Source organism: Falco punctatus (genome assembly GCF_963210335.1).
Source record: "Falco punctatus genome assembly, chromosome: 4".
NCBI lineage: Eukaryota > Metazoa > Chordata > Aves > Falconiformes > Falconidae > Falco > Falco punctatus.
Window position 1 is genome coordinate 21,719,791 of NC_137583.1, and position 13,385 is coordinate 21,733,175.

At 40.3% G+C, this 13,385-nt stretch overlaps 1 long non-coding RNA gene across 3 annotated transcripts in view; it reads right to left on the reverse strand.

Annotated features, from left to right (window-relative positions):
* The window catches only part of LOC308062792, a 46,642-nt gene extending 42,019 nt beyond the window's left edge, over positions 1-4,623 (reverse strand). For all 3 annotated transcript variants that reach the window (XR_013927697.1, XR_013927698.1, XR_013927699.1), the window contains exon 1: positions 922-4,623. This is a non-coding gene — a long non-coding RNA (uncharacterized lncRNA). The remainder of the gene's footprint in view (positions 1-921) is intronic.
* Positions 4,624-13,385: the final 8,762 nt, after the last annotated feature.

Below are 13,385 nucleotides of genomic sequence, written 5' to 3' on the forward strand. Positions count from 1 at the left end.
AAACAGAGCCGAGCCTACTTGCTGTTTATACAAACAGGAAAGTGCATTGTCTCTGATGTATTAAATTGATTTGAAATAATCATTTAAGCAACTGGATATGCATATATGGAAGAATACATGCAGACAGAAAATTAAATTGTATAGATCATGATCATCTCAGGGTTGATTAAATGAAATGAGAGTGCATTTCCTCTTTCATATGGAAAGAAGCTTAACGTTAAAAAAACCTAATCTTTTCTAAGATAAAGTTCATTAACACAATGATTATTCATTTGGCTTTTATAATGATACTGCTGCTTAATCACCAGAACATTGCTTCCTGTGCTCTAGGAGAACCAGCAGGAAACATTTGAAGAGACAGAGCTGGTGCTAATGCAGCAGCAGACAGAATGGAAATCTTAGTGCTTTTCATTTTAAAAGTGGCATCGTATTCCTGCTCAGGTTTCTAAAAACCTACCCGTCAAACAGCATGAGCTTTAAACCCAACATTAAATTTATATAGCAATGAAGCCTCAGGTTTCCTGTTTCTACACAGTTAACATCTAAGTTTCCTCCTGGGTCCATTTCCATTATTTATTATATTATTTGCCTAGAGTAGCACCCTAGAGAAGCATTGTAATCAGGAACTGAGGATATGTTGGGAGAAATACAGTATAGTAGCTCCAGAGTTGGTATGGCCTCTTGAGTTTATAATCCTAATAAACAAGGCAAACAGTAATAGAGATAGATAAACAAATGCTGGAGGTAGTTGTCTGGTTAATGACTTCCTTTTGCAGCAGTTTTGATTCCCCACTTCATGCTCCTGCACAGTTTCAACCAAACCTCCTATGCTCAGCTGCCTGGGTCACTTTGAAACTCCAGTGTCAACCCCATGTTCCCTTCCTTCACCTGCTGAACAGGTTTATTTGGTCTTTCACTTACCATTTACATTCTTTGTTGTTATCTTCCTTCATCTTGCTCTCCTTGAACTTCCCACACAGGTCCATGCCTGAGAGTCCGGCTGGTCTGCTGCCACTTCAGATGCCACTGAGCAATGTCACTTTATCTTCCCCTTCCTGGTGGTGTTATAGGGCGGGGCTTGGAGTAATTTATCTCTTTTTGTGTTTGGGGGTTTTTGGGTTTTTTTTTTTTCCCCCTAAGAAAGAGTGGGGCAAGCAAGTAGTTGGGAGATGTTTTCAAAGAAAGAGGAAAGAGTTTGGAAAGCAAGCAGAGGGGATTTTAGGACCTGATAATGCTGTGAAGATAGGGAAGGGCAGGATCTGTTTACAGGCAGCCACACAATGGCCCTTTCTCCATAATGAAAGTGGATGTACCAGAAGTCAGCAGAGGCTTCCATGCAGCAGCAGAAGAGTTCACAGAAATACTGTGTTCTTCAGGCAGCTGCTCACAAGCATTTTTTTGCTTATTTTTACTTCTGCAGGAAAGGGAAGTCTTATAAAGAGCAGGATTCTTGCTCACAAAAATGTCCAAAAATGGGACAGGAAAACTGGAACGCAGATCTGAGTAACTCTATGTGCACACTTCTTTAAAAGACTGAAATCAAAGGGGTGCAGTGTGAGCCACCCGGGTTTGAGAGGTGTGCAAGCTCTCACTGAACAGCCCTGCTGAGCTCTGAGGCGATCTGAGCAGGAGGTGGGTTGCCTTCTGCTTGTTCTCTAAAACTTTTTTGGCAAGCAACAGCTCATGCCACTAGCTTATGCTCCTGGTCCGTACAAATAGTTTATACTGGATGGATCATTATCTGCATCCTGCCGACATGTGAAATGACAGATAAAATTACTGCGTATCAGATGACATTTTGACTTCTTTCTTCCAGAAGTTCTTGGGCCTCATATGCACAAGAAGGGGTGACTGGGAAGTGGTTTGTTTTGCCTAAAAATTTCTAAAGGAATTCACATTTTGCTTGTGCTCTCCACTCTTAATTACAGGCTGTGTCCCTCTGTTCTTGTTCCCTGGGGATAATTTTATGGCTGTACTCAGTAGGGACAGTAAGTGCCTTTGTTTCTCGTACCTGCTCATAGCAGTAGGGAGAAAACAGGATGAAAACAATTAAGGAAAATGTAGCAACACTCTTCCACTCTAATTGGAGCTGTCATAATCCAAATTAACAAATAAAGACATTCTTGCAAGAGATCTGCTATTGAAGTCCACAAAAATGGTTAAATGGTTACATCTGACAGCAGAACTTCTGATTGCAAGTATGTGTTCCCCCACAAATACAATGGAGTACATGGATAGATCCTATTTTAACATTTGGACAGCATTGGAGAGTCCTGGATCTGTTGCAGACCCTTTCCATGAGCTGAGCCAAATCCTCTGAAGGACTGGTAACAATTTTAAAGTGCCTTGTAGCTGTGATGAAATATTTAGTCCTCCCTCCTGCTGCTGCTGTTGCGGGGTTCACGGGGTGGGTTCTGAGGCTGATAATGCACTCGGGCTCTGGAGGAAGGCTTGCAGCTGGGCATTGGCTTCCAGAGATCACTTGCAACTCAACTGCTCAGCAATGGGTGCAGCGAGCGATCTGCCGGGGGTCTGGTCACAGCCAGCAGACGTTAGCTGTGGCTGAAACGTGTGTGCACAGTGTGGGATCCAGCCGAGTGGTGATCCAAGCTATGGGCACCGAGGCCGTGAAGACCTGTTAGATGCCCTTGCTCAGCTGTACTTCCACAGAACTCACGCATGAGTGTGAACTGAGGCTACTTGAACTGAAGATTGAAGTATTCCCAGAGATGCCAAAGAGCAAACCTTTCCGGAGGCTGCCCAGGCACTCAGTCTGGTCAGCTGCAGAACAAGCAGCAGTTCGGTGAGATGTCAGGGACTGCTATTTTGCATTAGCCTCCTAAAATGAGAGTTGAGCAAAATGTAGCACTCCAGAGTGGAATAGCATTTCCCTGCCCTCAGGGCACTTACAAGAATAAATGCATGCAAGACTAAGGGGGAGCTGTGCTATTAAGAATCATTAGAAGCAGCTTATTTCTGTTATAACACAGTGCACTGTTTTAGAGGTTTTAGTGGAAATATTTTTTTCCAAATCTCTGCCTTGTTCTTTCTGTTTCCCTCTTAGATTCTTTAGCATCCACCTTCCAGAACAGTCAAAAGAATGGGACAGCATTTTTAAATTGAGATGTGCAAACAGCTGTCTGATTCATCTCCCACTAGTCACATGCAAAAGAAAATGAAAAATATTTACTACAGGCCATTGTTTCTGCATTTAATTATGTATTTCTTTGTTTTAATTTATAAAAGCATAAGAATCATCCATCATACGCTCTGGGCACTCCTAGCTATTAACTGAAAACGCAGTATGCCATACAATTAAGGCAAACAAAGCAAGACTAAAAAGCTTCATAATAAATAAGAAAACCACAATGCCTGTTTACGATAATGGAAGAAGTCAGCAAAATCACGTATTGGCACAGGAGATCAGCTGCCAGTGCAGGGCAAAGGCATGTGCTCTGCTGTGAAGATACAGTTCCCTCAGGGCAGGATTACCCAGTTCTTCCAGTAGAGTGGACCAGGCAGGAGAGAGCCAGGGAGCACCAAAACACAAACGTTCTTGAAATCAAAACAATCCGCTATCAACTTCAATGAGAATTTTGCTCACAGGCAACTTTCTTTCCCAAGACATCTCTTACATAGTTCTTACAGCATAAATAGCCCCTCATTCTTCAGTTTTAAAGGAAATAAATGATGCTTTCAGCCCAGTCCTTTTCATTCCCTGTGAGTGATATCAGAAAAGCAGTGGTGCTGGTTATGTCTATGTAGATACAGTCTTGCAGTGCAGATGTGTTATTTAAATCACAATGCTGGGAATACATTTGTGTCAGTAGCTTTCCATCTCCTCTACCAAGCATTAAAGTTATGATCAGAAGAAAGTACGGTTTCATGAGCACCACTGTATTTTCCTCTTTTCACAAGTCAGTTTGCTACATCTGAAGAGCTTACTCATGCATTCTCATCCAGTTCATTTTTATTACAGCTATGTGTTTGTTACAGATAAGCTCCAAGGATGCAGCTGAAATCTGGGCTCTTTCCAGATTCCATGTATTTTCCCAGGTTTTAATCGTTATATAACACTGTGTAATGACACAAGCTCCCTCTTGCAGAAATAAAATTGCCAAACTAGGTTTATCGAATTTTTGAAGGGTACAAAGTTCAGATAAGAAAAGTTGAGATAGTAATCAAAAATGTCAGTGAGAATTATTTAAGTTTCTGAAAGCATAAAAGGGTGTTTTCTTCTTTTTTTTTTTTTTTTTTTCTTCTTACAGTATTCTGATTTCCCACATACTTAATATTTGGGGAAATCTCTTCTTCATGGGTTTTTCTTCTTTTCCCTCCCTTCTAACAGAACACCTCCCACCTGCATTGCAATGGCTCTGCAGAGAATAGCCAGTGGTCACTTCTCGGCCACCAGGAACGGGCCTTTGCCCTTGGTGGCAGCTGCTGGTAGGCTTCTTGCAAATTCTGCAGAATCAGGTGCATTGATGGCATTTGCTTGGCCCACGGGGGTCAACCAGGTAATGGAGAAAAGGGGGAAACCTGCAGACAATCTGGATGCCACACAGAAGTGCAATTTTCCATCTCTTTCAGTAAGTAGTTAGAATAGAAATGTTGTGATTCTTTATATATATATATATATATATATATATATATATATATATATATTATTTTTTTTTTTTTAATCCTGAATAGCAAAGGAGTGGTCATTCTCATTACTCTTATAAATGTCTGATCTTTACTGGAATCCTACTGTCTCCTTGCATACAACTCATTATCCGAAAAGGATAGGTGTTGCATGTTTGACATTTTCAAACAAAAAATAAAGACTTTTAATCCAGATGATGTGTACAACATTTCTGCTGCTGCCATTTATAGGTTCAGAGATGAGTAGTACATCCAGCAGTGATGAGTGATGGCTAAAATGACAGATTGTGTGACAGACTTCAAAGCATAGAGGAATTCTGTGAATGTGATTCCCTTGATATTTTAGCATTTACAAGTCTGACTTTTATATGTGTAATCTGGCTGAATGAAAGGCCGAGAATTGTGTATATCCTTTTTTGTTGTTGAGCTCACTTTAGCCAGGACAGCACTAAACTTCAGCTCCCTTCCTCTCTTCCCAGTTTCTGCTATCCTTGTAGTCCTTTTCCTACCCCTCCTTTTCATTCTTCAGTTTAAGAGGAGGAATAAAAGGCAGGGCAAGAAAAGGAGAATTATCCCAGAATAGCTGGACCCTGATTACAGTGGTGGAGATAACAAGATCTCTGTGTTCAGACCTTCCCCAGGTCACGATCGAAATGAAGTCAATGACACCACACAAGTGCAGACCAGTCGTGCAGTAGGAAATGCTACATCTTACATTATGGACATTGTGTCCTGACATGGTTTTTTCCACTGCTTCTTCCATTTATGTGAGCCTTCAAAAGAGTAGTTTCTAATTACAGAGTTAGAAAAGCTATAGTCAGCCTTTCTCCTCTTTCTTTCAAATTTTAACAGTACCTACATGGCAGTTCATATGGTTTGGTTCTAGGTCGGTCCTGCAAGATCCTTATGGGCCTCTTCCAATTCCAGATGTTGTGTGACTCTGGTTCCCGCCACCACCACCGCACTCGGCAATTGTGGTGGGTGACACCCAGCTGCAGAGCAAAGCTCAAAGAGTACCTGAGGTTATTCCTGGCTGTTCTATTATTCATGAATTATTCAGTGGTAAATTGGCTGAAAAAATAGGTAAAACTAATTTGATAATTAAAGTTAATAAAACCTTGAAGCTGCTTACCCAGAAGTCAGTAACCATAGATATACACTGTTTAAGTAGTTTAAATACATAGCACTGTCAATTACTAATGCAAATTCATGAAGGAGAAAATGATGGTACAGTTATACAGAGAGAATACATGTTATCTTTTTTCTGCAGATAACTTTTATTTCTAGAAATCTATTAAGGAAGACCAATATTCAGTGGTGTAAAATCATTACAGGGCCTTTTGTATATAGAATTGAGAGTGGAAAAACAATTATGCAAAGAGTTTTTGGACTGGCAAGGAAGACTGATTAGAGCTTCAATAAGACACAGGGTGAGGCTTTTGAAGAATCACTGGGAAAATTGTACCAAACCCTTCCTGAACCCTGGGGCATGGGCTAAAACAGACAGAAGGTGGGTGCAGAGCTCACTTAACACAGGGTTGGTGCAGATCCGCGGCAGGGCAGAGGGAAGAGCTACAAGCTCTTGCCATGACGTACCAGCAGTGAGAAGAGCTGACCTGCACGCAGGTGTACGGGGACAGCTGGGCAGGGGGGTGGTTGGGAGGCCAAGAGCAGCAATAGCTTCTATTATATTGTTTCTCCAGGTGTCCCTGTCACTTGGGTATAGTGGCCTGGATTTGCAATATCTAGGCGGTTAAGGAGCCAAGGCAAACATTTACTCTGTCATAAAAAGTGAAACTGGCGTCTCTGCAGATATGAGTACAAATTCATGTAGCTCTTAAAGTCTCACCTAAGCTTTCTTTGAGATTTCAGATAGGGCCAGGGTGATATTACAAATCTAGCTGCCGGCTTTCTGTGCTTGAATGTATTTCACTGAGTTTACACACAGCAAAAATTAAAATGTTAGAAGGCTAGAAATAAAGTAAACTTCAAGGCCTGAATATTTGATATTCTAATATTCATTAAAATGCAGTAATTATCTGATTGTATCTATGAATTCTGGCACATTAGGTTGAAGCAATCTTTAACTTCTACATAAATTTTTATACCAATTAATTAAAATAAAAGGAACTACACTTTATATGCCGCCTTTATTCTTAGTCCTTTTTTCCCCTTACCTGAGTGCTTCTCTTTCAAGCAAGGGGATAGCGTTTATAGTGAATCAGACACCTCCCAAATGGGATGATCTCTTGAGAAATGAGATTTTGCAACAAAAAAAACGGAAAATGTTTTATGTCTCACTTTCATCTTTAGAATAGCGACCTTAATAAGTGAGCTCCTGAAAAGAAACACCTGCATCCTGAAATTAAGCATTCAAGACATCACTGTGATAATCCAGTTCACCTACAGTATGAAATGCAAAGGAAAAAAGTATCTTGTAAATAATATTTGATAGCACTGCTGTAGGGCCTTGGGGTTGAGGGTTGGATTTCTTTTGTCCAAGTGTGGTATTATGGATTAGTCCTAGACAATGTTGTCTTTGGAAGACAGCATCCCAATAAAAGCTCATAGTGTGGTCAGGATTTCCCAGGAATACCACTGCAAACTGGATTAGGTATTATGCAAAACCAATAAAAAAAAATTTAGCCAAAATATTAATGATTATATAGATGTATGTGTAAAAATCTGCACATAATGATTCATTCAGGCTAATTAGTTCATAAAGATAGACCTGATATTTTTGGTCTGAGTTTTCCCATGGGTAAAATGGGGCTAATAATGCTTCTGTGTTATTTGTAAAAAAAGTATTTAGGTCTGCCATTGATGAGTGCCATGGAATTGTAAGGTATAATTTATTATTTTATAGAAGTCTCAGCTATCACGGAAGTGTAGGCACTGAGGGGATGGAAATCTGGTAGGCAGCTGTTTTATGCCTACAGTCCTAGCTAGTACAGTCTTTCAGAGAAGTTCAAGTCATCCAAAGCAAGCTACTTGTTTTCTCGTGATAAATCTTAAGGGAGAAACAGATAAAGAAATTCAGATCTGTGGAAGGCACCTTTATCAAAGGCTACATATAATTGCATGTGCAGCAAATAGGTTTTTTATGTCACAGCCTGCTGGACAAACATACTTCTAGCTCACATCATCATTGTTGCAAATACTAAATAGGATGGCATAAATAAGATATTCATCTTGGTCTTGGTAATGTAGCATTTTTGCAATGCATTTACACACTTTGTATTTTTATTACCACATCAAAAATTCCAGCAATGGCTAAGTGAAAAATCTCCAAAACAAATACATAATCTGTGCTCTAATATGTATATGACATTCAGTAAACTAGTTTCCCTTTCAGGAATACTGTAGGTATCACCTCACCTATATGCAAAAAGATACCTGATGAATTTTTATATCCGTGCAGCTGAACAAGCTTTGTGAGCTTTAGTGAAAGCAGATTACCTTACTATCTAAGTGTACAGTTCCTGGGTCGGTCTGCAGTTTTGATAGTAGCCCATTTCCAATTCATTTACTCTCTGTTTCTGTCTGAGACACCAGAAAAATCTTACTCTTTAGTATTTAGGACTTGCACTGAAGAAATAATGATAGGTGTGTTTACTAGTTGATGGAAACCAACCCAACGAAATTGCGCTATATCTGGGTGGGGTTTTGCCCCCCCCCCCCCCCCCTTTTTTTTTTTTTTTTTTAAACTCAGTGTGTACTTGCTCTGAATGTAGTCATTCAAGTGGGAAAGCATGAAATGATCATCTTATGTGAACAGTTTTAGGAGTGACCCGTCAGAAGGTTGGAGACAAGCGTCTACCTGGATGATAACACGATTTCCCTCGCACGTTAACACAATGAGTTGTATTTAAGGCAGCTTATAACACTTGGAAAGTAGTGAGAGGAAACCTCATGAAAGAATTAATTCCCCTGGAATTTACATTATTTGCCAATATTGACACTTTCTCCATTTATTTTTCAATTTAGAGATTAAACATGAGAACACCCAAATATAGACTATTGAGAAGATAAAGATAATAGGATAATATCTAGCAGGAAAGAAGTGCAGGGTTGTGATGGGAGCATTGGGTAGCTTATTCCTTCTTTGTTTGCAACATGTCAATACATTCCCTTTCGAACAGCACAACAAAGAAAAGTATCAGTAACCTTAAATTACTTTTGCAGTCTTTACAGAGCACATCTCTAAAAGCAAAATAAATGGAATCCTCTGGGCAACCAAAAGGAAAAGTCTATCTCAACGTGTTTTGTTCTGCTCAAGACAAAATGCACTAACCCAAGCGCAGCTCTGTCATTGTTTCTATTGTCTGGCAGGAATCTTAGAGCTTCACTGAGCGAGTGGCTGGGCAGCCACCGGTGAAATGACAGCAGATTGGGTATTTGGGGAAAAAACAGGTTGTGTAGCCTCTGGAAAATGGGAATCTGGTCTTCACTGCAGGAGATCCTCACTCCAATGTAGCCCAAGAATTTGAAGTCAATGGACTTGCTCTCAGCCTAAACTAGATAATCATGGGGAAAAAATTGGCCCAGACACTGAGGGATGAGAGCTGGGTGAGGTGTAGCTGGTTTCTAGCAGCACAACCTGACAGCGGCAGTGGGAGCTGGCAAGCAGGCTTTCCAACTGGGAATGGGGCTCTTGTTTGGTCAGCTGTGTTTAGAGCATCACGGTAATAGGCAGACTTGTATTAGTGGTGTCAAGTGTTAAACTGGAAAACAAACAAGCAAAATAAATAAAAAAAGAACCCCCCAAAAACCAAAAAACAAAACCCACAACCAAACAAAACAGAAAAAAAAAAAAGCAGCTTATGTTTCTGAATGGATGAACCAGATTTTCAATTCATTTTTATAGGTCTATCATCCATGTGACTCACTGACTTTAACTGAGGTAGTCTTGATTCAGCTAATACACTGCAATGTTCAGAAGCCCCTATCTTTAACCAATTATCATCAAGTTATGTTTTTTAATCCAGTTATGAGGATACATTTTTTTAAATAAAAATTTGTATGTTGCACACTCTCAAAACTCTTACTTTTAACATCTATAAATAATACATAATACTGCAGAAAGGTTAATTTCCTTCCCTTTCTACAATCCTATTGTTTTTGAGGCCACTAAACTTACTTCCAGAAATGCAAGTGACAGGGTCTCTTTTCATTGATTTCCCCACCCTGCCACTCATCCGAGAAATTCCTCATCTGCTTTTCTTTTCATTCTCCTACCTCTAAGTCCATCTCACATGTGTATGTTTCGTTTCTCCGCATGCTGAAGAAACCAGCTAACTCTTTTGAGAGTCTTACAACATCTTAATGTTTTAATTTCTGGCCATCCACACTGCAGTTGTGTATCACGGAGGCAGTGGTGTGTGGCTGCCCTGCTGCCAGCAATGTGCACCTACATCTTGTGGCAGTTTACTAACAAGGTGGGATTAACGCGCACAGCAATACATCAATGTGGCCATACGAGCTTTGTTACCAGGGCCAGGATGAAGACAATCCATTAACTCCATTACCTGGCAGCCAGTCTGAATCTGGGTACAAGTGACAATCGGACTGGCCCTGGGGTCGTGGCCAGCTGCTTTGGAGCAAATATGTTGTTGGCGTGAGCCAGGGAGAACTGGAGGTATTCCCGTCTGTGTGCAGTGCGGTTCAGGCTTGTCCCAGCAGAGCAGTCACCCATGGCAACAACAAGGGGGTTTTGCTATTTACTTAAAAGGCCACCAAGTAAACTCAGATATAGCACCGGCAGATTTCATGTATGGCAACCATAACAAGTCCAAACAATCACTGGTATAAGGCCTCAACGGCCTGCAAAGACCACGTTTGCCATGACCTCACATATGCCCTCATCAAAAAAATTCAGCTGAGAGACAGTGACAAAGATGGCACTTCAAAATCAAAAGGCAAGTGACCTTCTCATTGCTTCTGATTCCTTGCCTAAGGGTGAAACAATAACAAAATAGTATTTAGAGTGCGGATGAAAGCTCGTGACAGTCAGCTGACAGATCAGGAAAGTACAATTTGCTTTACAAAACCAAAATTTTGTTGAGAACTAATGTATGGTGATAAGGGCTAGTCTGTACAACCAGCGGTAGTGCAGTAGAACAGCCCAGCAAGAGCTCAATGAAATAAAGATGAGCTGAGCTGCTGCTAGTCATTTTTGCTAGAGGTTTCTAGGCTTTAGAAATAGGACCTCATCTAGGGAACAATCAACGTTTTTCTGCATGAATTTTAGATTTAATTCAATCAATTGATAGTTTCTTTTTTTTTTTTTTCTTTTCTTTTTCCTTTTTTTTTTTTTCTGGGGAGCAACTGACCAGAATTTTATGTGGAGTCCCCAGGCTAACTTTTTAATCCTGTAGAAATAGAGAAAAGCAGTAAATATGGGCTTCTATTAATTGTTGAATAACATTTTTAAAAGCACAAAAATGACTGCATGTGAGGTACTTCATGTCTTCCAAAGGAAGCATGTAATTGCTTATCCTAAGGGTCAAGATACTGCAACTGGCCAGATGTGAGAGCAGCCAGAGAAGGCAGCTGCATGGTTACAATAACTGCTTTGTGCTGCAATTGGTGGCTGAGGCTGGGAGCTGAGTATCTTTTAATTTTTCATTTAAATTTCAGATGAAACTACTTCTGCAACCACAGGCACACCTCATATTCATTCTCTAATCTGAACAAAACATTTCGGTGCTGTCACCTGGTTTTACAACTGTTTCATTGAACTTCATTATGAGAAGGACAGAAAGTGCCATCGGCACAGGGATAACGGCTCCTTGGGATGGAGAAATCGGCATGCCACCGAGGCATTACCAGCAGGGATGAGGGATGCGTTTGAATTTTTCTTTCCCACCCTTCACGTGTGGGATGCTCCATGATAACCTTTCTGAATCCTTCCCAGAGCTTCCTTTGTGATTTCCCAGCTGGTGGTCTTCTCTAATCCACTGCAAGGAACAGCCATCCCTGTGCTCTTCTGATCTCCTCAGCCCGTGTCTGTTCAATCTGGAGCCTCAACAAGGTGAGCACATGGTTTCCATGTAGAAAAGTGTTTGTTAAGAGGCAAGGCTGGAGCCAGCTGGGGGGGCTCAGGGATGAAGTTAGAGCAGGGCTAAATGCTTTTGCTCCAGCTGAGCTCCTGGAGCCCCCTCCTGCGCCATGTGACTTAACGGTGCTCTGGGGACTCAGGTCTCTGTGACAGTTACAACATTACAACGCCATCCCTTCCCCAGTATGGTTGTGACTATCATTTCTATCTGAAAAAGTGAGTTATTTCTGGTTTTAGAGAGTTTAATGAGATTTTTTTTCCCCATAAACTTAAGCTATTTATGGTCTAGCTATACGTTTCTTGGCATGACATTGCATCAAAATACCACAGAGTTTCAGGGAAAATAGTAATATTTCAGCCTGCTCTTACTTCCCTTTGGTTGGATAATTCTGATTTGGGTACAAGATGACTTTGGCCCTCACCATGAGGATTAAGTAAAAACCTCTTTTACAATGGGTTTTCAGTTTTGGGAAAGAAACAGAGGCTAGGTCTGTAATAATTGTTAAAGGTCCATACAGAAAGATGGATGCTTCCAAGCCGATTGCTCTGAATTTCATATTTTCCTCGCACTGCTTCAGGTGCATGTATGGAAGGCATTTTCCCTACTGGAGTTCTGGTGCCAATGTGAGGCATGATCATATACATGTGAGGACTGTTCATATACGCTTTCCTCCTCATTTATTTATAAACACTTAATTAAGTTACTATGAAGTTGTCTTTTTTTCTTATTATTGGCAGTGAGGATGCAATTAATTTTCTTAGCCTTTCCTTCACAACCAGGATCTCTGACATAGTTTCTCTGCTGAAACTGCTCTTTTTCAAAAAAACATTGTATTATCCATCAGATATTCTGCGATGACCAATTCCATTACCCAAGGTAAATCTACACCAGTGACAAAGCTTTCTTTTTTTTTTTTTTTTTTTTTTTTTTTTTTTTTAAATTTATATTCAACTCCTCTGGCAATATGCCCAAACAGCTGCCTGTATTTCTTTGCTGCTTCTCTATTATGCATTGCAAGGCAAAGAAATTGCCTAACCTTTTGTTTTCACTTTCTTTTTTCTCGTGTATATTTCCCTCCTAAGACCTTTTTTCCTTTAATTATTGCCACTTCTTGGTCCAGTAGTCAGAAAGTACATGAAGCCTCTGACAGAAGGCTGGCATCTCCATTGTCAACAAAAAGCTGTCTTGGGAATGACAGGAACTACACATGGACTGTACATTTGCTTCTCTGGACTCACCTACCCACATGGCAAAACATCACCCAGCTGCTAAGGATGATCAAAAAGAAATGCCTGAGCAGGAGAGTTGACATGTCACTACATATTTTAATGCCTCTTTTATTCTGAATAGGACTTCTCAGTTGTTGTCAAGGAAGACTTTCAGGTTTTAGGGCTCATATTCAAGGGTTTTCTCCTTTCCATTGCACTGTATTTATCTAAAAGACTTCCCCCTGGATTTTCCAGATTGCCTCCATTCATTTACTCTCTGTTACATCATTCCCTTCTAAACAAATGTGACTTCTGTTTTAATAACTTTACCCCATCTGGGGTCAGATTAAGTCATTCATCAAATTACATTCTGTTTGGCAAAACCACCATGCTTCTTAAAATATTTGTTTAATACTACTGTGAGAGCAGGTTCATAATCCTCAGACCTCAGTTGTGAAATATTAATAATAGG